This window comes from Phoca vitulina, unplaced genomic scaffold, assembly GCF_004348235.1.
Source record: "Phoca vitulina isolate PV1807 unplaced genomic scaffold, GSC_HSeal_1.0 scaffold10, whole genome shotgun sequence".
NCBI classification, from domain to species: Eukaryota; Metazoa; Chordata; class Mammalia; order Carnivora; family Phocidae; genus Phoca; species Phoca vitulina.
Genome location: NW_022589713.1, coordinates 34,783,913 through 34,806,873, shown reverse-complemented (window position 1 = coordinate 34,806,873; position 22,961 = coordinate 34,783,913). Strand labels below are relative to the sequence as shown.

The 22,961-nt window shown below is 40.7% G+C and overlaps 1 protein-coding gene across 2 annotated transcripts in view; it reads right to left on the bottom strand.

The window, feature by feature from the left end:
- The window catches only part of RARB (retinoic acid receptor beta), a 732,098-nt gene extending 722,306 nt beyond the window's left edge, over nucleotides 1–9,792 (bottom strand). For both annotated transcript variants that reach the window (XM_032408806.1, XM_032408805.1), the window contains exon 1: nucleotides 9,708–9,792. The gene's annotated coding sequence lies outside the window, so the exon portion shown is untranslated. The remainder of the gene's footprint in view (nucleotides 1–9,707) is intronic.
- Nucleotides 9,793–22,961: the final 13,169 nt, after the last annotated feature.

The window sequence follows — 22,961 nt, the reverse complement described above, 5'->3', positions numbered from 1 at the left end:
GATGTCATTCTGGTAAATATGCTACCCTATTTGAAAAAAGGGACTTGGCAGATGTAATTAAGATTACTAATCAGTTTGGAGTGCCTGGGTGGCTCAGTCGGTTAAGTGTCCAACTCAGGTATGATATCTGGGTTGTGGGATCAAGCCTCTCACCTGACTCTGAGCTCAGCATTGAATCTGCTTGTCCCTCTCCCTCTGCTCCTCCCCCACTCCCACATTCTCTCACTCTCTCTCTCCCAAATAAATAAATAAATAAAATCTTAAAAAAAAAAAAGATTATTAATCAGTTTACCTTATAATAGGGAGATTATCTTGGATTATCTGGGTGAGCCCAATCTTATCACGTGAGCCCCTATTAAACAGAGAACTTCCTCTGCTTGGAGGTAGATGAGATGTAGGAAAAGAAGAAGTCAGAGACTTGAAGCAAAAGAAGGGCTGAACTCATTGTTGCTGGTTCTGAAGACAGAAGGGTCCATGAGCCAAGAAATACCTTAAGAAGCTGAGAATTATCCCCAGCTGACAGCCAGCAAGGAAATGAGGACCTCAGTCCCACCACCAATGGAAATGAATTCTTCCAACAACATGAATGAGCCTAGAAGCAAATTCTTTCCCAGAACTTCCAGCTAAAAGCTCAGACTGGCCAATACCTTAATTTTTTGGTCTTGTGAGACCCTAAACAGAGTATCAGCCATGCATACATGCCTAGACTTCTCACCTACAGAAACTGACATAATAAATTTGTGATGTTATAAGCTAGTAAGTTTGTGTTAATTTATTAAGGCAGTGATAGAAAACTAAACAGGCCCCATGGTCACCAGTGACCCCAGTAGATAATATCAGAAAGCGTCTGAATGCTTCATCCATAGCAATCATTATTTCTTTGTTGATGTGACATTGTCATTAATCATTTATGTTTCTAAGCCAATCATATTGATTTGGAGCCTGTATCCATTTTCTATCTCTGCCATAACAAATTAACACAAACCGAAAAATAAATGGGCCAAAATTGATACTGAGAAAATTAAGTAAGTAGTATATAAATCACATGGAAACCGAACCTCTTCAAATTAAATTTTTCAGAATTATCTCTTTAACTCTCTTAAAGATAATGTTGAACGTATTGATATGTTTGGCAAGAAAGAGCTCTCTACTCTAAATTTGACTTCTTTATTAAATTATTTATCAAAAGAATACTACAGTTGCCATTGTATCTGTGAGACATTTGCTACAGTTTTAAAATTAAATGCAGAGCACATTCACAGACCATCAATTTGGGACCTTCTTTTGTCAAACTCTGTTTTTTAAATACCTTAAAAGTCAGCCTTCTTTTACTAGCGGAAAAATCATAAGGAAGATAAGACAATATATTCATTCAATACAAGACTGTTTAAACTGGATTCATCTCGGAGAGCAGTACCATTTTCAGTACAGGAGAGAGGGGAACAGATGACCACATTACTCAGTGTTTAAAACCAGGAAGGTATGGGATCCGTAGTTAAACCTATCTCCCTCTAACTCTATGCTAGTTTTCTTCATAAAATGTATTGTTACCTAAAATTATAGTTTTATGTGTCCACTTTATTGTCTCTTAATAGAATGTCAGCCACGCGTTCTTTTTCACTGATGGACATCTAGTCTTTACACTAGTGCCTGGTACATAGTAGATTCTCAATAAATACTTATTAAATGAATGAAAAAATAAATGAAGAAAACTCTAGGTCATCATCCAGCAGTTCTGATATACTAATTTTATCCTCATTTATCTACCCACTAAATTGTTCTTATGCCTTTCGTTTCTAACCTTCAAGTCTCCAGTGTCCCCATTAAAACTGTAAGTCTCTCCTTCCTTATTTATTCAGCAATATGACTGAGCACCCTGGATTTTCCCTGGCTTACTCAAGAGTCATTCACTCATTCATTCAACAAAGGAAATCAGCAGATGAAGTCAGAAGGATAACAGGGGGCTAGATCATGAAGTCTCTTAGGCTACTGTATGGTCTTGGGATTTTAGTAAGAGTGAGAGGTGGGAAGCCACTGGAGGACCCGCACACAGTAAGTGTCGTATTCTGAGTGACATCTGAAAAAGGGCAATCTAGTTACTATATTAGCATGGGAGCAACAAGGTCACCAATCAGGAAGTTGTTGGGATACTCATTTTTTTTTACTGCCCGTGTTCTCATGTTATTCAAACGAAGTTCTGTGATGAACTTTGTTAGAACACAGGATTCATTTGGGAATCCCTTGTGAGACACTCAGCACCAAATGCCAGCTGCTGTCTCCTTTATACTCAGTCCCTCCCTGTGTATAACATCACGGAGCATGGCCTCTGCAAAGAGCCAAAGAGAACACTAATTGCAACTACCTCAGTTTACAGAAGAGGAGGTTCCCTTTTTCTCATTCCTTGATCAAGGTTCATTTCCCCTACATAATGACCTCTTATTTCTCCTCTGCTCAAACCCAGTGTTTTATAGCATTCATTCTCACTGAAGACTATAACATGTGTACCTCCAAATTAAAAGGCGCATTGCCTTGAGAGAGACAAAGAAGAGCAGGCAACCACTAAAATCTCTTAATTCTTTTCCGAAGCCTATGGTGTATATGCCATCCCACTCTAAAAATCCCACTAGATTTTAGGCTTCCCCACTAACCACTTTGGAGAGACAGACTATGATGAGTTACCTTTACCACGCTTTCCCATGAAATATCTAACCTAAGATTTACCCAACTGACCTATACGGGTTGAGCCCATAGGACGAATGAACGCCACGCCCCTCACTCATCAATTCTTTAAAAATATCATTAAAGCAGATACTATGGCTTCAGGGCATTCCAGAAGCTCACTCAACTTGAATATATTCATAGATAGAGAACCTGGGTGTTGCTGAGGACATGTCTCTTCTGCAGTATAGAGCATGACAGCTCAGAAGATCGGAGTTGTCATTCCCATGATTTTAATCTTGCAACCTTTGCATAAGTAATTTAACCTTGTTTAATGTTTCCTCGCCTATAATATGGACCTGCTGAGCGTGAGGAATAAACAAAACAAAATGTATCAAGCATTTAGCACAGAGTTTAGCACATGCCAAGCACTCAATAATTATTAGTTACTGTCATTTAGGCCATTATTCTAGTTGTCATCATCATTGTCAAGATGGACATGTATCTTCCAAAATGGTACCTGGGCTCAGGAAGCAGGCTTGCTACCTTAATATCACCTGGTAATAAAGACTACTTCTTGGGAAAAGGTCACTCTAGAACTTGGTAGCATGGATCCACAAAATAATTTACCAATCCCTTTCTTCTACCTCTTACATGTTCATTTGTTGGCAGAGGGAAACAAGGCAAGAATTTTAAGATACCTTAAGATATCTCACCTATCCTGGAGATAAGTTTGAAGTGATGGATGCAAAGACCACCCAGTACAAAAGGCAGGGGCAATGTGGTAAATTAAATCCTAGAATCAAAGTAACACCAGGGACAAAAGCTCATGTACATCTTTCTATTCTGTTCAGTTTTGCTTATAAAAGGAAGATGAAAAAAGACAAAGGATGAGGGAAAGCAGAAGGGGAGTAAGAAAGCAAAGGACTAAGAGAAAGTGAAGTAAAAAGAGAAGCACTGAAGAAGAAGGAAAGAAATACTAATGGGAGAGAAGCAAGAAGGAAGGGAGCAAAAAGAAAGCGAGTGAAGGGCGCCTGGGTGGCTCAGTTAAGCATCTGCCTTTGTGGGATTGAGCCCCACATCAGACTCCCTGCTCAGTGGGGAGCCTGCTTCTCCCTCTGCCCTTCACCCTGCTTGTGTTCACTCTTGCTTTCTCTCTCTCTCTCAAATAAATAATAAATAAAATCTTAAAAAAAAAAAGAAAAAGAAAGAAAGCGAGTAAAGAAGATTCCTAGAAGACCGACCCTGCAGCCCAGTGTCATCGAAGGTTAAAGCCAGGACCAGCACTGTAAAACTACCAGAGAAAATGAAGTGCATTTACAATTGAACCAATTCTTACACTCCTGTCCCTCTTTTGTAAAGGGAAATGCCTCTATCTCTAGAAAATTAAAACTCATACTTTTCGTGATCTTTGAGTTCCAAGAACAGCATGGAGCGATCATTTGAATCTTGTTTACATGGTTACATGGATGTCATTGCTACCCTGTTGAAGTAAAACTTCATAACTCCAAAGGGACTAAATACAAAGTGAAGTGACTCAAGGATGCCTGTTTTGCTAAGAACACTGGACTCCCAGCCAAAGCGGGCAAAGCTGGAACAGCGAACAATTCCAGAGTCCACTGACTATACATCTCATCTCATCCAGTTATTTTGCCTTCCTTTTCTATTTGTCAAAAAAATCTGTACCTCAACATTTAGCATGACTTATACTCAATCTTTTAGTTATGTTTCTAGATAAGCTTTTGATTAAATCTCCTCTGTTGGTCAAATACAAAGAAACAAACAATGAGACAGACCATTAAAGATTACAATTACTTAAGCTTACTTCCTTTAGTGGTAGAACTTTACCTGACTTCATTTTCCTAAAATTAAACCTAGGGAAGTATTCCAATTTGGCAAAACATTGACAACCTAAAATTCCATAATTTGTTGTTTCAATATAGAAGTCAACCAAGCGTATTTCCCTTCCCATAAAGGACTTCCTCCTTACAAGTTATCCCACCACTCAGTATTAAATTGGTGGGATACCTTGCAAAGAAGATGCCCTTCTTTATTGACATCCAACTTCCTAGTGCTCAGTTGTGTAAAATGTATCTCATACAAAATGTAAAAGGATGCAAGTCAATTTAACTTTAAAGAGTGATACTAATAATAATTTACACACAACTCCATCACATCCAGACAAAAATATAGGTAAGAGGTGTTATTGACCTGGACTCTGGAGGTTGAAATGGAAATGGACAGAGCAGGTAGATACAAGCAGGAGTAACAGTGAAAAAATTGCTTATCAGCTGGTATGGCCAGAACACTGCATCAGAGCAGACACAGATTATAAACCACCAAAACCAGGAGGCAGATCTGTGTATATCAGGTAAACACCCACCCAGAACACAAAGTACATGATGAATTAAGAAATATATTGGTGGCAAAGGGGTAAAGTTCCTGAAATGCACAACTGGATATATGGTAGCACCATTTCCCCAAGTGAGAAAGACTGAGAGGAGAATAAATTTGGTGTACTGTGGTAGTAGAAATATAGATTTTAATTTCTAATGTAAGAAGTTATAGATGCTTGGGAAACGTCAGAGAAGTAGTTGAATAGATTCTTCTGGAGCTCAGAGGTCAGGTATGAACTAAAGAAATAAACTTAGCCTATAGATAAGATTTAGAGCTATGAGAATGGAAGAAATTACTTAAAGGGCAGGGGGGGCTGGGGAGCTAAGAAGAGGGTCCAGGATAGATTCCCAAGTTTAGAATGATCCCACCTTTATTCAGAGACAGACTAATGAAAGAGGAGCTAGCTGAGAAATAATAAAAGCCTAAGGAGGAAAACTGGAGATGTACAGTGTCAAAGAAACCATACCAGAGTCACCCATGCCAAGAAAAGATAACTTACAGGGATGCCTGGGTGGCTCAGTTGGTTAAGCGTCTGCCTTCAGCTCAGGTCATGATCCCAGGGTCCTGGAAATCGAGCCCCGCATCAGGCTCCCTGCTCAGTGGGGAGCCTGTTACTCCCCCTGCTTGTGCTCTCTCTCTCTCTGCCAAATAAATAAATAAATAAAATCTTAAAAAGAAAAAAGAAAATACAACTTATGAAGGAAGAGGGAGGGACCAGTCAACTCTTGCAAATGCTCCCAGAAGAGCATTTGAGTAAGAATGTAGCTCACTGGATCAGACCACATAGTGGTCACTGCTGATCTCAATAAAAGTTGCTTTTCTAAATGGTGGAGGCAGAAGCCATGTTGGAGTAGGATGGATGCGTAGTAAAGGAGAGAGAAAGTGAAGCCACCTTATACAGACAAGCCTCACCAGAAATTTGACAAGGACGTAGAAGAAAGAAATGAAGTGAGGGATGTGGAGAAGTGTGGGACTCAGGATTTGTTTTCAAGATGGAAGACATTAAGATATGTTGACATGTGATCTTCACAACTCTGTGATCTAGAGAGGTATTATTTCCCTCATTTACCAGATAACAAAATTGAGGCTCAGAGAGGTTTAAAAACTTGATCAAGTTCTCACAGCTGGTAAGAGGCAGAGCTGAAAGTTGAGCCCACTCTATCTCATTCCAAAGCCCTAGGATAGATTGCTACTTAGTGCATTTTATTACATGTATTTATCCAATAACTGCCTCCTTCACTTTCTAAGTACAGCGACTGAGTCTAACCCATCCTTGAATCCCTAGCACCTACTGCAATATCTGTTCGTTAATAATAGGGACTTAGTAAATGTGTCACAGAAATGAATGAATTAACCCAAAGTCAGACTTTAGCCTTCAAAACAGAACTTGTCTACAGATCAGGGATTTAAAGAAAAATAGAAATATAGAGAAATCAGGGAGCCTTTGAAATATTTGTAATATAAAAGTGTTAACAGAGGAACAGTGACTTTCTTTAAGGGTGAATAGAGTAATTAAACCTGTATTCAAATGCACTTTGTTCACACAGTTGCATTTCCCAAGTTTGTAACCAGCAAAACTGTAAGAACTTGCCCTAATCTTATGCAATCACCAGGCTCCACCATAATGCACAGCTTGCTTGTCACTTACTGTGTTGTTTTTTTTCCCCCAGAGCTTAAAATACATACAAGGTCCTTATTCCCACATGGAATCCACTCTCAGGTAGTAATTGTGCTGTTTCACATGAAACCAGTGTATTTGTATGGAAAGGAAAAGAGGCATTCAATCATTGTGATATTCTGTGTGCCTCACAAGAATAAATGGATTTTTTTAAACATTCATGTGATTGACCGATTCCTCCCAACCACTACATGTTCTGCTCAGCTGTTTTGCTGGCATGTTACTTCAGAGCCTTTTTAATACAGTTCTTAATTGTTCTCTTTATCATATGAGCAAGGCGCTTTTAGCAAAGATCCTAAAGTTAAAATAATCCACAATAGTTTTAAAATGTACAAACTCTGATGTTTGTCTCAGAATGTTAATAACTTAAGTTTCTGCTGAAAGAATTTTGTTTTGAGCTTTCTCCAATAAATTTCTTCCTTCTCAATTTTAGAAAATGTACCCTTTGAAAGTTTGAATAAAAAAAAAAGAGTTTTTCAGGTTAGCAAAATTGCTTCATGATGTAAGTTACAGTACTTTGGTTTGGTTTGGTTAAGATTAGCTAGGAAAGAAGTCTAAGGTCTGCCCATCGACTAATTACATATATAGTTAAAAACTACTTGCACCAAGTTAAATAAAATAAGGATGCCTAAAGTAGGTTGAATTTGCATTCTGATTATTTCCAGATGACTTCTAATCCCACAAAGTTTTTTTTCTATCCTTTTCTTGCTTAATGTAAGGATTACCGACTAGTCTCACCCCCCAGTATATCTATAAGCATCGAGTACTTTTTTTTCCTAAAAAGGATATACTATACAATTTAGCTATTCATTTATGCAAATGATGGTAAACAGAATTATAAAGACAGATAATAAACAGCAAATGAGGTTATTTTGTCTCACGCTTTATGTTGTCAGAGTTCTGAGCATGGTTTAGTGTTTTCTATTCATGACTCTATATTACCAAATTACTCCCTGATGGTGTCTCAGATGCGCTTTTGTCTGCAAATGGGAAGGAATAAAATACCAGGACATTAACGTTAAATTACAATCGTTAATGGCGTAAATACGAAAATAATTACTGCATCATACCATCAATTGTTATGTGTTCATTACGGAAGTTCTTGGAAAGCCTTCATTTTCTTGTTACAATTATTTTTTCCTTTATTTTTGTCTGGCTATTTTATAGCTCTGACAGTACTTTAGCAACATTCAGCAGTTACACAAGCCATTTAATCCTGCTCAAAGCTTCATTTAAACTTCATTTTAGTTGCGTTTTATTTGTGTATATATGCTTTTTACTTCTTTCTGACAGTCAAAAGGTACTTCCAGAGTAGGTGCTGGAAAGATGTGTCAAGGAGGTTAGCTAAAACCAGCAATAAACTTCTGGGAAGGTTTCAGACTTACTTGCACACCGCTCACTACAATACCTTTATTAATCAAACTAAATGCGCCCCCATTCTCTAGAATTTTAGCTTCAGGGTCCCCACCCCCAACATCTCTTTTTAAGATTAACTTATAATTTTACAGCCAATCAGGCAAGAGGCTTTAAATCTCTGCTCTCCTTCTTCTTCCCGTTATGTTTCTTCTCCTGTGCTCCATCTCACCTTTCTCCCGCTCCAAGCTCATCCCTCCGCTACCAGCGTTTTCTCTCTAGCTGGCAGGAAGGGGATGTCCTCCAGACACACCACACCACACACACACACACACACACACACACACACACACCAGCCGCCTCGCCCTCGGAGGGTCGTCCAAGTGCACCCTTTTGTCTGCTGCACTCCGCGACCATCGCTTAGCCTCTCGCCTGGCAGCCTCGGGCGAGGAGTGACAGGAAAACTCACAGCGCTGTGGCGAGATGGAGGGGGGGCGGGGGGGTGGTGGAGGCTCGGCGGGCGGTCCAGCATCCCTGGCCGCTGCGGGCGCGCGCGCGCACACACACACACATACACACACGCACACACAAACACACACAGGCACACACATACACACACACACACCAAGAAGTCTTCTGTCACCTGTTCGCTTTCAAAGCCAGCTCCAGAGCTAGGTGAAACTTATCCCTCCCCCCCACCTCCATCCCACCTCCAGGAGTTCGGGTTCAAGAAAGCATCCTATGGCACAGTTTTTTCCAAAATACTTGAAGGTGGAAAAAAGTGCACTGCAATTACGTATATCCCTAGTACAGCTCTCTTCCTCTTTTTCGCCCATCTTCTCTGCAATCACACCCGTCCTTTTCTTGCTAACACGCTCACACAACAAGCACCCCATCTCTGCTGACAGTCCAGGCTTGTAACCTCAGCCTCCAGGGTTCCCTCTCTGTCCGTGTCCCTCTGCCCGGCGCCAGGCCCCCAGCACTCTCTCCAACTCCTGCCATGTGCAACCCAGCGCTGCCGGCTCCTTAACCCCAGCCGAGGCTCCAAACTTTTTCTAGCCCTTTCTCCAGCCCCAAAACACACGCATCCCAGAGGTTGGACGCCCTAGCGGGTATCCCAGTCCACACCGGGGAGTGGGGCTAGTACCGCTGCCCCTGTGGGCTCCAGGTCTCGTGGTGTCCCCAGTGCAGGACAGCCCTGGACCTAGCAAGGGAGCCTGGGCGGATCCGGCTGGCAGGTGCCACTTGCCAGCGACTCCCGGGTTCACGCCCTAGGGGACCGCGGGTTTGGCCTGATGAGAACAAAGCTGGAGTCCGGGGAGACTGTCAGCCGGGAGGCGCTAAGACAATAGCAATAAAGGGAACTTGGAAGAGAACCGCAGCGCAAAGTTGTCTCCGAGTCCGGATGTCCTGGGATGGCCGCAGGCTCCCGCTGCAGACCCCCAAGCCCCTAGCCCCGGGCCCAGCCGCAGTACACGCCAAACCCTGGCTCAGCAGCGGTCCTTGGATGCTATGCAAATACCCTGGGAGCCCAGACGCCGCTTAGGGCGCCGGGGACGCTCTGGGACTTGGACAGCAGCTGCCGACAGGAAGACCCGCCAGCGCGCTCTCCTGGCTTTACCTTTCCGCGGGCTGTCTCGGAGTCCGCGGCGCGCCGCCCGCTGGCTGTGCCCTCAGCCCCTGCCGCCGCCGCCGCCGAGAGCAGGCAGCGGGAGCCTGCTCGCTGCGCCCCGCCCTCGAGCGCCAAGCCCCGCCCCCGAGCGCCAGGCCCCGCCCTTGGGCTCAGGCCCCTCCCCCCCACGCTGGCCGACAACCTCGCGGAACCACGCGGGCCCGGTGTAGTTTGCACGCGAGCTGTGACGACCGCGGCGGCTGCGGCTGCTCCTGCTTCTGCCTTCGCTGCCGTCGTGGCCGCTGCTGCTAATGCATTGCATAGACTAGGAAGCCCCGAATTGGCAATGGGTAGCCCCCAACAAGAGAGATGATTGAAATGACCTCTAGAACAGGGCGAGTATGGTCCATGCCAGAGCAGAATCACCATCACCCGAGAGCTTGCTAGAAATGCAAATTTCTGAGCCCTATCCCAGATCAATGGAAACAAAATCTCTAGGGATAAGACCCAGCAATGAGTATTTTAACAAGCTCCTGGGATGATTCCAAGCACAGTAAAGTTGAGAGAGGCACTACTCTTGCTCAGAGAACTAAGGGGTTGATCAGATGCAGTCCTAAAATCCAGGAGCCCACCCGAACCGAAGGTTTAACTTGGCAGCATTTGCAAAGCCCAAGAGTACGCTGTCTGAGCCCTGGATGTCATTCATCTTGCTTTATTGACTGCGAAGTCTTTAGAGATAAACAGAGGGGGGAACACATTTACTTCTGATCTGACAGCTCTAATGAGCTCAAGGAAGAATTATGTAAACATTATTAAGTGTAATAAACACGTATCGGCATCAGACAATCTTCTCAGAAGAGTTGGCAAAAGCCGGCATGAGCCAACGTTTTATTCATAATGTCTTTTTAACTATATGTTGCCTGTGTAATAAGCCTTTGGCTTTGCTGTTGCCCAGATGGAAAATCATTACCCCAGTAATGGATGAGTCAGTTCAAAAGGAGAGCCACTGGGATGCAGAGCACTTTCATTCATAAATGTTATGTATCAGAGACAGGGGGAACCATCTCCTGCCAACGTAGCCATTTTAATCATCCCACTGCTGTCCAGACTTCTTCTTTCACCTTCCTGAGGCATCACCTGGCTCAAACTCTAAAATCCAAATAAAAGTTAGCTGTTTAGGCACATTACCATTTTATTTGTCATGAGCTCCCCCACCCTTTTTTCTACTCTACTTTCCAGAGCTTCAGACATTAGTAAATACTGGAGAAACTGCTGATGGCTTGTCAGAGGCAGGACATGAGGGGGCTGCCTTGGTTTCCACTGCTAGCTCTAGAAATTGATTCTGGCTTTGAACTGTTATTTTGGGCAGATTTGGAAGCCAGAAGTTTGGGTCCTCAAGGAAGCCTGGTCAGTTGTATCCAGAACAGGTGGACCTTCAGGAAACCTCTTTTCCATCCCCTTCATGGTCCTTTTTCATCAAAAATGGCAACTTACTCCTAGCACTAATAACATTACCATTTTAAGTAATGAAAGGGGAGCATCATTATCAAGACAACCAGTCCATCAAAAATTGGAACAGTTTAGCTCCGCCCCCCCCCCCCACCAATTCCATGAGTGTTGTGAGAGAAAGGACTAGAAATCTGGCCTCATGGGGCTTATTCTAGATGGTAGTAAGAATAGGAATAGGAAAGAAGGATAAGAAGAAGAAGGAGAAGGGGAAGGAGAAGGAGAAGGAGGAGGAAGAGAGAGAGAGAGAGAGAAAGAAAGAAAGAAAGAAAGAAAGAAAGAAAGAAAGAAAGAAAAGAAAGATAAGGAAGGGAGGAAAACAGAAAGGAAGAAAGAAAGAAAGAAAGAAAAGAAAGATAAGGAAGGGAGGAAAACAGAAAGGAAGGGAGAGAGGAAGGGCCAATAACTACTACTCAGGTCTCAGAAATTAAACAAAAAGAAAATTTAAAAGAGATGGTGGGGGGTGTCTGGGTGGTTCAGTTGGTTGAGCAATCAACTCAGGTTTCGCTTGGGTCATGATCTCAGGGTTGTGGGATTGAGCCCTGAATTGGGCTCCGCTCTCAGCGGGAGTCTGCTTGGGATTCTCTCCCTCTCACTCTGCCCCTCCTTGCCCCCCTCCCCCACTCGCTCACTCTCTGTCTCTTTCATAAATAAATAAATAAAATCTTAAAAAAAAAGAGAGAGAGATGGCAGGGTAAAGAGAGGAGGTGTGTTAAGTCTGGGTTCTGCAGAGGAACAGAACCAATAGGAGATAGAGACAGAGATAGACAGAGACAGAGATGAGATAGAAAGAGAGCTAGAGAGAATTATTTTAAGTTATTGGCTTATGTGATTATGGAGGCTGAGAAGCCCCACCATCTCCTGTCTCAAGCTGGACACCCAGGGGCATAGTCTGAAGGCCTGAGAACTGGTAGCACTGAGGACAGGAGAAGACTGATATTTCAGCTCCAGCAGTTAAGCAGAGAGAGGCCAAATCCTCCATTCCTCCACCTTTTGGTTCTGTTCAAGCTCTCATGGGATCGGAGAATTCCCACTCCCACTGGGGAGGGCCATCTGCTTTACTCAGTGCACCCCTTCAAATGCTGATCTCTTCCGAAAAACACCTTCACAGGCATACCCAGAAGTAATGTATAATCATAAATCTGGGCACCGAGTGATCCAGTCAAATTGACACATAAAACTATCATGGCGCATCAAAAGCAGAGCTCCATTCTTACCCATTCTTACCCAACTGTTTGTCAAGGGTAGGTTTCTTAGGTCAGGTTCCAAGGAGCAGGCCCTGAGTGAGGATTTATGTGCAAGTGATTTATGAAGAAAGTACTCCCAGGGGAATCCACTAAGGGAATTGGGGTTGGGGGTGAGGATGGGGGAGCAGAACTGGGAAGAGGAGAAAGCGAACCAAGGGTCTAGAAGTCCCACAGTGAGTAGGGCTTGGACTCATGCTGCAGAGAAGCTCTGGCGTTTTAGCCTCTAATTTGTCTCAAACTGAGCTAAGAGAGCTGGGCATTCATATTCCTTTGCTGGACAGTTTATTGGTTAACAACCTCCCAGGGGAAATAAACTCCTTGGCACTTAAGTAGGCTCCAGTAGCTTGAGGGTAGTCCTTTAAAGAAAAGTCAGCGTTGCTGTTGAAAGCAACTCAGAAATATGGAGGAGGTGGGATGGCACAGAAAAACACTAAAAAAGGATTCGAGAGTATCTGAGGTGAGCACTGACTTGGCCTGTTTCAATGTGTGACTTCTGATACATGAAGTTTTCCAGCTCATGTACCAAGCATGAGCTGAGGGCCTGAAACCCCAGCCAAGAGGGGTCAACACTGGGAAAGCAGCAAACAGCTAATGCGATATCCTATGGGTTCAGGAAGTAGGGGTATTGAGGAGGCTTGGACAACCTCAAGTCATGTCAGGGCACTGAGTTTTTGGCTGATTTGGCAGTGTCCTCCTAACATTGTCACCTGTGAGAGCCAGCTTTTGGATGCCTGGCATGAGAATGTGTGGATGGCTCATCTTAGCCAGAGAAGGTGTGACAACCCACACAAAAGCAGTTAGATTTTGAGAACTTGCCCTTCCTCCACTCTTCCCCTCCCAGCCCCCAAGACCAGAGGAGAAGGGAGTTATGCCTTGAAAAATGGAAGAAAAAGGGATATCCCAAAACCAAATATTGAATCCTAGGTGCTGTTCTGAGATGAGAAATAAGCACAGGCCAGGCCCCTTCCCAATTAAAGCTCCTTAGACCTAAACCTGGCCTGTGATCAGGGAGAGAGCTGAATTGGAGATGCAATGGAAATTTAAACTTGATGGATTTTAAATAAGTGAAGGTGAATACATGAAAGTGACCCAGAAGTTATGGAATCTACCCAAGGTCTTCTTAAGAGGTCTTGCACCTGGTAAAGAAGAGAGATTTGACATATGCATTTGGGACCAGTGGTTTGAGAAAAAATATAGTCGTTCCATGTTTACACTTCAGTTTGCACAATAAATTAGTTATATTTGGAATTATTTACTTTTCCTGGCTGCCTCCTGTGTTGTGTCCTCAAGTAACTTCCTCTACCTTAGGTGAGCCTCCACACCAGTGTTTGCTGGGATGGTTGTGGCCTGGCAAGGCTTGTCCACTGCCTGAGGACATATCCTGCCCAATTATCATATGCCCTGAAATGTTGGAAATATTAGCAAGGCCAGGCACAAAGGAAAAGCTATAATGTAAGTGCTTAAACACCATGTGTAAGTCTAATTATTTTGCTTTTTTTTTTCAAAGAAATTAGTTCAGAAATTTGAATCGGATGGTTTCCTCTTCTTACTTTTCATTTGTAATTTCCTTTAGAATGTCTATATAAATACTTTTTTTATTTTGCTTAGAATGTTTGGCTCTGGTTATATGCACATTGGTTCAACGCTTGGGGAAATTGTTACAACCATCAGTTGAAAATTGATTCAGATGCTAATCTGAAGCTGGGAAGATTTCCGGTTTTGTAGACATTGTCATTTTGCCACCATGCAGATGGCAGGAGCCCACTGTTGGTTTTCACCAGTATTTGGCATGCTCTGCAAAGTCCAGCTGGACAGTCCAGCTCAAGTTTTCTCTCTTCCTCTCTTCCTCCTTCCGTTCTGAGTTCCCTCACCTGCCTTCTAGCCAATCCTATTCCCAGACCTCACCTGCTTCATTTCCCACTTGAACCATGACTCTAAGATACACAGCACATCCTGTGCCAAGCCCCAAGTGTGATAAATATGATTCATTAAACACAGTGTACATCAATATTAGGTCAGGGTAAAAAATATACAGCATAATGAATGCTCTACAGTTTGAGATTCAAGAAAGTACAGTCATCTCATGGAGGGTGCTCAGTAGCATCATCAATCATGAAAGTAAAAGTGGAGTGGTTTGTAGCATTACTAAAATGCCATAAAGATAGGCTGTTTTCTACTTCCTTCTTAATCCTCCCCTAACGCTTAGAGATACAGGATTTGCAAATCATATATCTGGTAGAGTCTTGTATGTAGAAGATATAAATAGCACAACTCAACAGAAAAAAAAAAGACAAATAACCAAATTTTAAAGTTGGCAAAAGTTTTGAGTAGACATTTTTCCAAAGAAGATATGGAAATGTCTAATAAGCACATGTAAAGATGCTCAACATCATTAGTCATCAGGGAAATACAAATCAGAACCACAGTGAGATACCACTTTGCATCTACTTGGATGGGTATAATAAGAATAATAATACTTCTATAAAGATGGACAATAGCAAGTGCTGGTGACGATGTGGAGAAATCGGAACCCTCATACATTTGCTGGTGGGGGATATAAAATGGCATGGCCATTGTTTAAAACAGTTTGGAAGTTCCTCAAAATGTTAAACACTGAGTTACCAAATGACCCAGCAATTCCAATCTTAGATATATACCCTAGAGAATAGGAAACATTTGCTCACAAAAATGTGTACATGAGTGTTTTTGAAAGCATTATTCATAATAGCCAAAAAGTGGAAACAAATGTCCATAAAGTGAGGAATGATAAACAAATGTGGTATTTCAATACAACAGAACATTCTTCAGCTATAAAAAGGAATAAAGTACTGATACAGACTATAACGTGGATGAACTTTCCAAAACATTCCACTAAGTTAAAGAAAGAAGACACATAGGGCTCATATCGTCTAGTTCGATTTATATAAGAAAGGCTCAGAATAGGTAAATCCAAGGAGACAGAAAGTAAATTAGTGCTTTCCAGGGACTAGTGGTGGCAGGGAATGAATGGTGAGTAATTGCTAATAGGTTCAAAGTTCTTTTTTCTTTCTTTTTTTGCTTCATTTTTTTTAAAGACTATTTTTTGAGTAGCTTTAGGTTCATAGCAAAATTGGGCAAAAGGTGCAGATTTTCCATATACCTCTTACCTTCACATAGGCACAGAATGTCCCATTATGAAGATCCCACACTAAAGTGATACATTTGTTACAATTGATGAACCTACATGTGAGATATCACCCGAAGTCCACACTTTTACAGTAGGGTTCACTCTGGCTGTACCACATTCTATGGGTTTGGACAAAAGTACAATGACATATATCCAACATTATAATAGCATACAGGGTTATTTCCCTGCCTTAAATATCTTTTAGGCCCCCTTCCATAGGTCTAACCCCTGACAACCACTAATCCTTTCATTGTTTCCATAGTTTTGCCTTTTCTAAGATATCATATAGTTAGAATCATATCATGTGTATCCTTTCTGGATTGGCTTCTTTTGTGTATTAATGTGCATTTTAAACTTCCTCCATGTCTTGCATGGCTTTTCATAGTCTTTTAGCACCGAATAATTGTCCACTGTCTGGATGAACTAGAGTATATTTATCCATTCACCTACTGAAGGACATCTTGGTTGCTTCCAAGTTTTGACTATTATGCAAAAAGCTGCTATAAATATCCATGTGTAGGCTTTTGTGGGGACATAAGTTTTCAACTCCTTTGGGTAAATACCAAGGAGCAGAATTGCTGGATCATATCTTGGAGTATTTTTAAGAAACTGCCACAGTGTCTTCTAAAGCACCAGCAATGAATGAGAGTTTCTTTTGCGCTACATCCTTGCCAGGATTTGGTGTTTTTAGTGTTCCAGATTTGGGCCATTCTAATAGGCATGTACTGGTATCCCATCATTCTTTTAATATGTGTTTCCTTGGTGACTTAAGATGTGGAGCATCTTTTCCTATGCTGATTTGCCATCTGTATTTCTTCTTTGATGATATGTCTGTTCAGACCTTTTGCCCATTTTTTAATTAGGTTGTTCACTTTATCACTGAGTTTTGAGTTCTTTGTATACCTTGAATATCAGATAAATCTTCCGGAAGTGTTTTCTTCCATCTGTGGCTTGTGTTTTCTCTTGACAGTGTCTTTGATAGAGCAAAAGATTTTTAGGGTTTCTTTTTTTGAGTGCTGAAACTGTTGTAAAATTAGAGGTGGTGATGGTTGTCAACCTTTACGATTAGGTTATAAAACACTGCAATTTCTGTCTTGGGTTCTCTTTCTGCATTAGAAGTAAGCAGCCACATCATGAGTAGTCCTCAGGAACACCTATGTGGTGAGGAACTGAGGCCTGCCCACAACCACCTGTGTAACCTTAGAAATGGACTCTCCAGCCCTGGCCATCTTGAGATGACTGTGAGCCGGAACTACCCACCTACCCCATATATTTGACCCTCAAAAATGGTGCAAGATAATAATTTTTGTTTCAGCTGCTAACTTTCACAGCAATATGTCATGCAACAATTGATAAAGAATACTGTTCAGTTATTATTAAATTGTTTGACCATTTTTATGTGTTCATTCTTAAAGTCAATTTAAAGGGCATATTGATAATTTCAAATTCCGATAAACATGTAAGAAAGATTTTTAAAATGCAAAGCAATCCTTGGAATTCAGTATTTTTCTAGCTTAAAGAACAATAAGAATATGTAGAATGATGAAGATGTCATTTTTATTTTATTATTTGTTGTATTTGTTCCTATCAGTGTTGGAGCCAGCTCACAACAGAACGCATAGAGATAAATGGATAGATGATTGCTGTTAAAATAGAAATATAATATCAAAACTATGAAAAAGCAGAAAAAGCTAATATTGCTAAGGTTTTTAAGCCACAAAATTAGTTTTGAGCTTCCTGACAGGACAAAAAGGGAAATTTTCCATCCTGTGGAAGAAGCACAGATTTTTTAAGAGATACAAATATTTTCCTGGTACTAAGCTCTGAAAGCAACTTATCATTGGGTTCTTAGAGAGGAAATATTAAAAATTGTGTGGATTGTATTTTTCATAATAGCCTAATAGCTAATAAAGAAGCAATTCTTTCCCCTCTTATCCCTGTATTAATTACCAGTGAAAACTGAGAGCATAATATTTGGGATCACTCTTTTTCTTTTTGCTTGATAGGATATTAAACACGTGATGAGGTAATTAAGCCTACTGATTAAATGGTTATATCAGTGTTAATTTCTTGATTTTGATAATTATACTATAGCTATGAAAGAGATTGTCCTTGCTTTTAGAAAATGCACACCGAGTATTTAGGGATAGAGAAAGAATATGTGTGTACCTTGCTCTCAAATATTTATATAGGTGTATGTGCATGTGTGTGAAAAGTAATAAAGCAAATGTAGTGAAATATTAACTATTAGATAATCTGAGTATATATAGGAATTTTTTTTATTAGTTCATCTTTTCTGGAAATCTAAAATTATTTCAAAATTTTAAATTACTAAATAAAAAAGAAAAATGATTGAAATGGCTTTACTTTAGAGAAGATGGTCAGGGATGACTTCTCTGAGGAGGTGACATTTATGCCAGAACATGAAGTTTGGGAAAGAGCTCGACACACAAAACGCCAGTGTTTCTCAAATTTTAACATGCATCTTAATTGCCTGGAAGCTTGTTGAAATACAGACACCTGGACCCCACCCCAGAGTCTCTGATACAGCAGATTTGGGGTAGGTTCTAATAATTTGCATTTTTAACAAGTACCAGATCATGTTGATGCTGCCAGTCCATGAATCATGCATGATTAGCACTGTCCTTGTCTTAGGGAGCAGCAAACACAAAGCACTAAAAAGACCTTATTCTATTTTTTAAAAAATTATTTATTTATTTGAGAGAGAGAGAGAGAAAGTGGGGGAGAAGGGCAGAGGGAGAGAATCACCAAGCAGATTCCCTGCTAAGCACAGAGCCGGAGGCAGGGCTCGATCCCACAATCCCTGAGATTATGACCTGAGCTGAAACCAAGAATCAGAAACTCAAATGACTGAGCCACCCAGGTGCCCCTATTCTATTTTTTTAGCTTTTTTTTTTTTTTTAAGATTTTATTTATTTATTTATTTAATTGACAGAGAAAGAGAGACAGCGAGAGAGGGAATACAAGCAGGGGGAGTGGGAGAGGGAGAAGCAGGCTTCCCGCCAAGCAGGGAGCCCGATGCAGGGCTCAATCTCAGGACCCCAGGACCCTGACCTGAGCCAAAGGCAGTTGCCTAACCAACTGAGCCACCCAGGTGCCCCTATTTTTTTAGCTTGTAAGAAGAGGGTGAAATTAAGTCAATTTCAATTAACACAAAAAGATGTATTTGAGAACATTTGTCTGTCAAATTTCTATATATTATATACCAGCCATGTAACTGATTTCTATTACAATACTCAGGTAATTTAACTTGAGTTTTAGAAGACAATATTCAAATCTTGATGATTCAACTTCAAGTGTCTTTTTTTCCTTTTTCCTTCTCTCCTTCTCAGATATCTGCCTACAATCAAATCAAGTCTCCTTGTGAAGTATTTAAACTGTAGAACGAACACATAAATGCACTTGTGGTATTCACCAATTTAAAAGGTCCCAGGAGTAAATTCTGTTTTAATGTTAATAATCACTTCTAAGTTATAAACACTTTTCTGCTTGAATTTCAAAATGGTGTAAAAGTCCATCACAAATCTCTGGTGATTCTAAACTATATATTTTTTGCAACACATATATCCACAAGGACGATTACCTTGATTTTACATAAAGCTATAAACAATCATGTACCTTTGCTTAAACTGTAATAAAGGAAGGTCATCTTCAATTTAACATTCACTAAGTGCTCACTGTGTGCTATGGCTATTATCGCAAAGATGAACAAGGACAGCCCTCCCTGCTCACTGTGGATTTAGGACCCTAATTCCAGAGTGTATAAACTCTTGCATAGATGAAGGTGGTAATTCTTCATAATTGGCATATTCCAAAATGAAACATATTTTTTCTTTACATTCACAATTATCATGAATCTGTGTGTGTGGGGGGGAGGTTAGCTGAACTTTAAAATTACGACTGTAAATTGCCAAAAAAATTCTTTGGGAATTTTAACTAAAATTTTATTTATTAATTTGTTACAAAGACAATTTTGACATCAAAATCTTGTCTTATTTTTTTAAATTCCTATTCTTTTTTTTAAGATTTTATTTATTTCTTTAGAGAGATGGAGCACATGAGCAGGGGGAGGGGCAGATGGAGAGGGAGAGAAAGAATCTCAAGCAGACTCTGTACTGAGCATGGAGTCTGACACGGGGCTCAATATCATGACCCTGAGATCATGACCTGAACCAAAAATCAAGTCGGTTGCTCAACCGACTGAGCTATCCAGGGACCCCAAACTCCTATTCTTCACTAGAAGGATTAAATATTTCCCCTCTAATTCTCCCTAGGGATTTGGAAGTAATAATGACCAATTTTTATTGTACATTATTAATTCACATCTTAACCTATATTTCCTTATCTTTGTCAGGAATTAAATATCTCTATTAAAGACAGAGATGATACTGAGAGATGATAATTTTATATACCCTCTTCTTCCCCACAAAGTATTGCAAATAAAAAAAAATTGCAGAATGTGAGATCTGGATATTTATTATTATGTTTTGGATTCTGTACCTGCTCTTCTAAGAAGTACATTTAAAATCTGTTTTGATTCTCAAAATCCTTTTATAGGGACTGGAGGCCAGGAAGATGGTGGAGTAGGAGGACCTTAAGCTCACCTCATCCCATGGATACAACTTGATAACTTTTATATCAGGGTAAATAACCCAGAAAATGATATGTAGACCAGCAGAACAAATTCCACAACTAAAGGTAGGGAAAAGGGCACATAAAAGGGGGTAGAAAGGGCAGAGAAGTGGTGGGGAGTGAAACAAACTGTGGCCCTCTAAGTGGGGGAGGGAACTGTGGGCACAGAGAAGGGCAAAAAAACAGGGTATCACACCAGAGAGTCCACACTGGGAAGATGAATCCCTATAACATTTGATGTTGAAAGTGAAAAGGGCTGAATTTCATGAGTTCTTACAACCTGTGGGTCTTAAAGCCTGGAATTTTAAAACTCAGTGGGCTGGGGTCTTGGAGAGCTCCAGGGTGGTAGGAAGCTGAGCCCTAGTCCTTAAAGAGATAGCATGAAAAATAGCTCACTAAGATATAGCATAGAAGGTGCAGTTTGAAAAACACCTGGGGCATATGGGAGGGAGAGTTATTTACTCACCTCAGAGCATGTCCAGAGAGGCAGGGATTGAAGGGAGAACCCTCCAGGAACAAAGGAGCTGTCAGGTGCCATTTCCTCCTGTGGCATAAACACACAGCCACCTGAGAGAACAAGTATGGTGTCTATACTCACTACCTAAATCGCTTACACCAAGCCCCACTCCCTGCACTTCCACACATCTGCCCTTCCCAGTCATGCTTGCCTCAGTCCCAGGGCTGCAGATCCCCTCCCCCAGAAGACCAGCATAAATTTCACCAACACCATATTTCCTGATCCACGTGCTTTGCTAACCCTCAGTCTCAACAGTGGCAGCTGGTCACCTCCCAGGGAGGACGAGCACACCTTGTTAAAACTGCACATCCACACCTGCTTGCAGAGCAGCCCTGGCCAGCCTTGGTCTCCACAGCAGCTGCCCATCCCCTATGGAAGAGGACCAGCACCATGTTGTTAAAGGTGTGCACCCCAGGAGTGCCTGACTGGCTCAGTCAGTAGAGCATTGCAACTCTTGATATTGGGGTCATGTGTTCAAGCCCCATATTGGGTGTAGAGTTTGCTTAAAAAAAAAATAAATCCACTCCTTTCAAGCAGAAGGAGCCAGAGACATAGCTGACTTTTCTAACAAACAGAAACAGATACAGAGAGGTAGACAAAATGAAGAGACAGAGGAATATGTCCCAACTGAAAGAACAGGACAAAACCACAGCAAAAGACATAAGCTAAATGAATAGAAGTAATATGCCTGATAGAGAATTTAAAATAATGATCATAAAGATACTCACTGGACTTGAGAAAAGACTGGAGGACATCAGTGAGAACCTTAACAAAGAGATAAAGAAGAACCAATCAGACAAGAAGAACACAATAAATAAAATTAAAAATACACAAGATGAAATAAATAGCAGGCTAAAGGAAGCAGAAGAAAAAAAATAATGACAAGGAACACAGAGTAATGGAAAATAATCAAGCTGAGCGGGTGAGAGAAAAATAATATGCAAAATGAGAAAGACTTAGGGAACTCAGTGACTCAATCAAGTATAATATATGCATTATAGGGATCCCAGATTCCAGAGGAAAAAAAGGGGGCAGAAAATTTATTTGAAGAAATAATAGCTGAAAATTTCCCTAATCTGGGAAAGGAAATAGACATCCAGATCCAGGAGGCACAGAGATCCCCCCAGAAAAAATCAACCCTAGGAGGTCCACACCAAGACACATAGTAATTAAAATGGAAAAAAAAAATTTAAAGCAGCAAGAGAAAAGAAGACAGTTACATACAAGGGAAACCCCATAAGGCTATTGGCAGATTTTTCAGCAGAAACTTTGCAAGCCAGAAAAAAAGTGATACAATATATTCAAAGTGCTGAATGGGAACAATCTGTAACCAAGAACAGTCTACCCAGCAAGGCTATCATTCAGAATAGAAGGAGAGATAAAGAGTTTCACAGACAAGCAAAAACTAAAGGAGTTCATGACCATTAAACTAGCTCTACAAGAAATGTTAAAGGGGACTCTGAGTGGGAAGAAAAGACCATAAGTAAAGGTATAATAAGTATGAAACACAAAAGCAGTAAAAATAAGTATATCTGTAAAAATTAGTTAAAGGATTAAAAAAAAAAAAAGGATGTGAAGTCTGACACCATATACCTAAAACATGGGGAAGAAGAGTAAAGAATGGGTTCAAGCTCAACCAATCATCAACTTAGTATAGACTGCTATATGCAAAAGACATTATATATAAGCTGAATGGTAACCACAAATCAAAAACCAATAATAGATATGCAAAGAATAAAGGGAAAAAATTTCAAGTATATCATTAAAGAAAGCCAGCAAATCATGAAAGACAGCAGGAGAAGAATCAGAGGAAAACAACTACAAAAAAAGTAACAAAATGGCAATAAATACAGATCTATCAATGATTACTTTGAATGAAAATGGACTAAATGCTCCAATCAAAAGACACAGGGTGACAGAATAGATAAAAAACAAGACCCATCTCTATGCTGCCTACAAGAGACTCATCTCAGACCTAAATTCACCTGCAAATTGAAAGTGAGGGAAATATTTATCATGCAAATGGATATCAAAAGAAAGCCAAAGTAGCAATACTTACATTGGACAAAATAGCCTTAAGACAAAGACTAACAAGAAACAAAGAAGGACACTATATAATAATAAAAGGGACAATCCAACAAGAAGATAAAACAATTGTAAATTATTTATGCCCC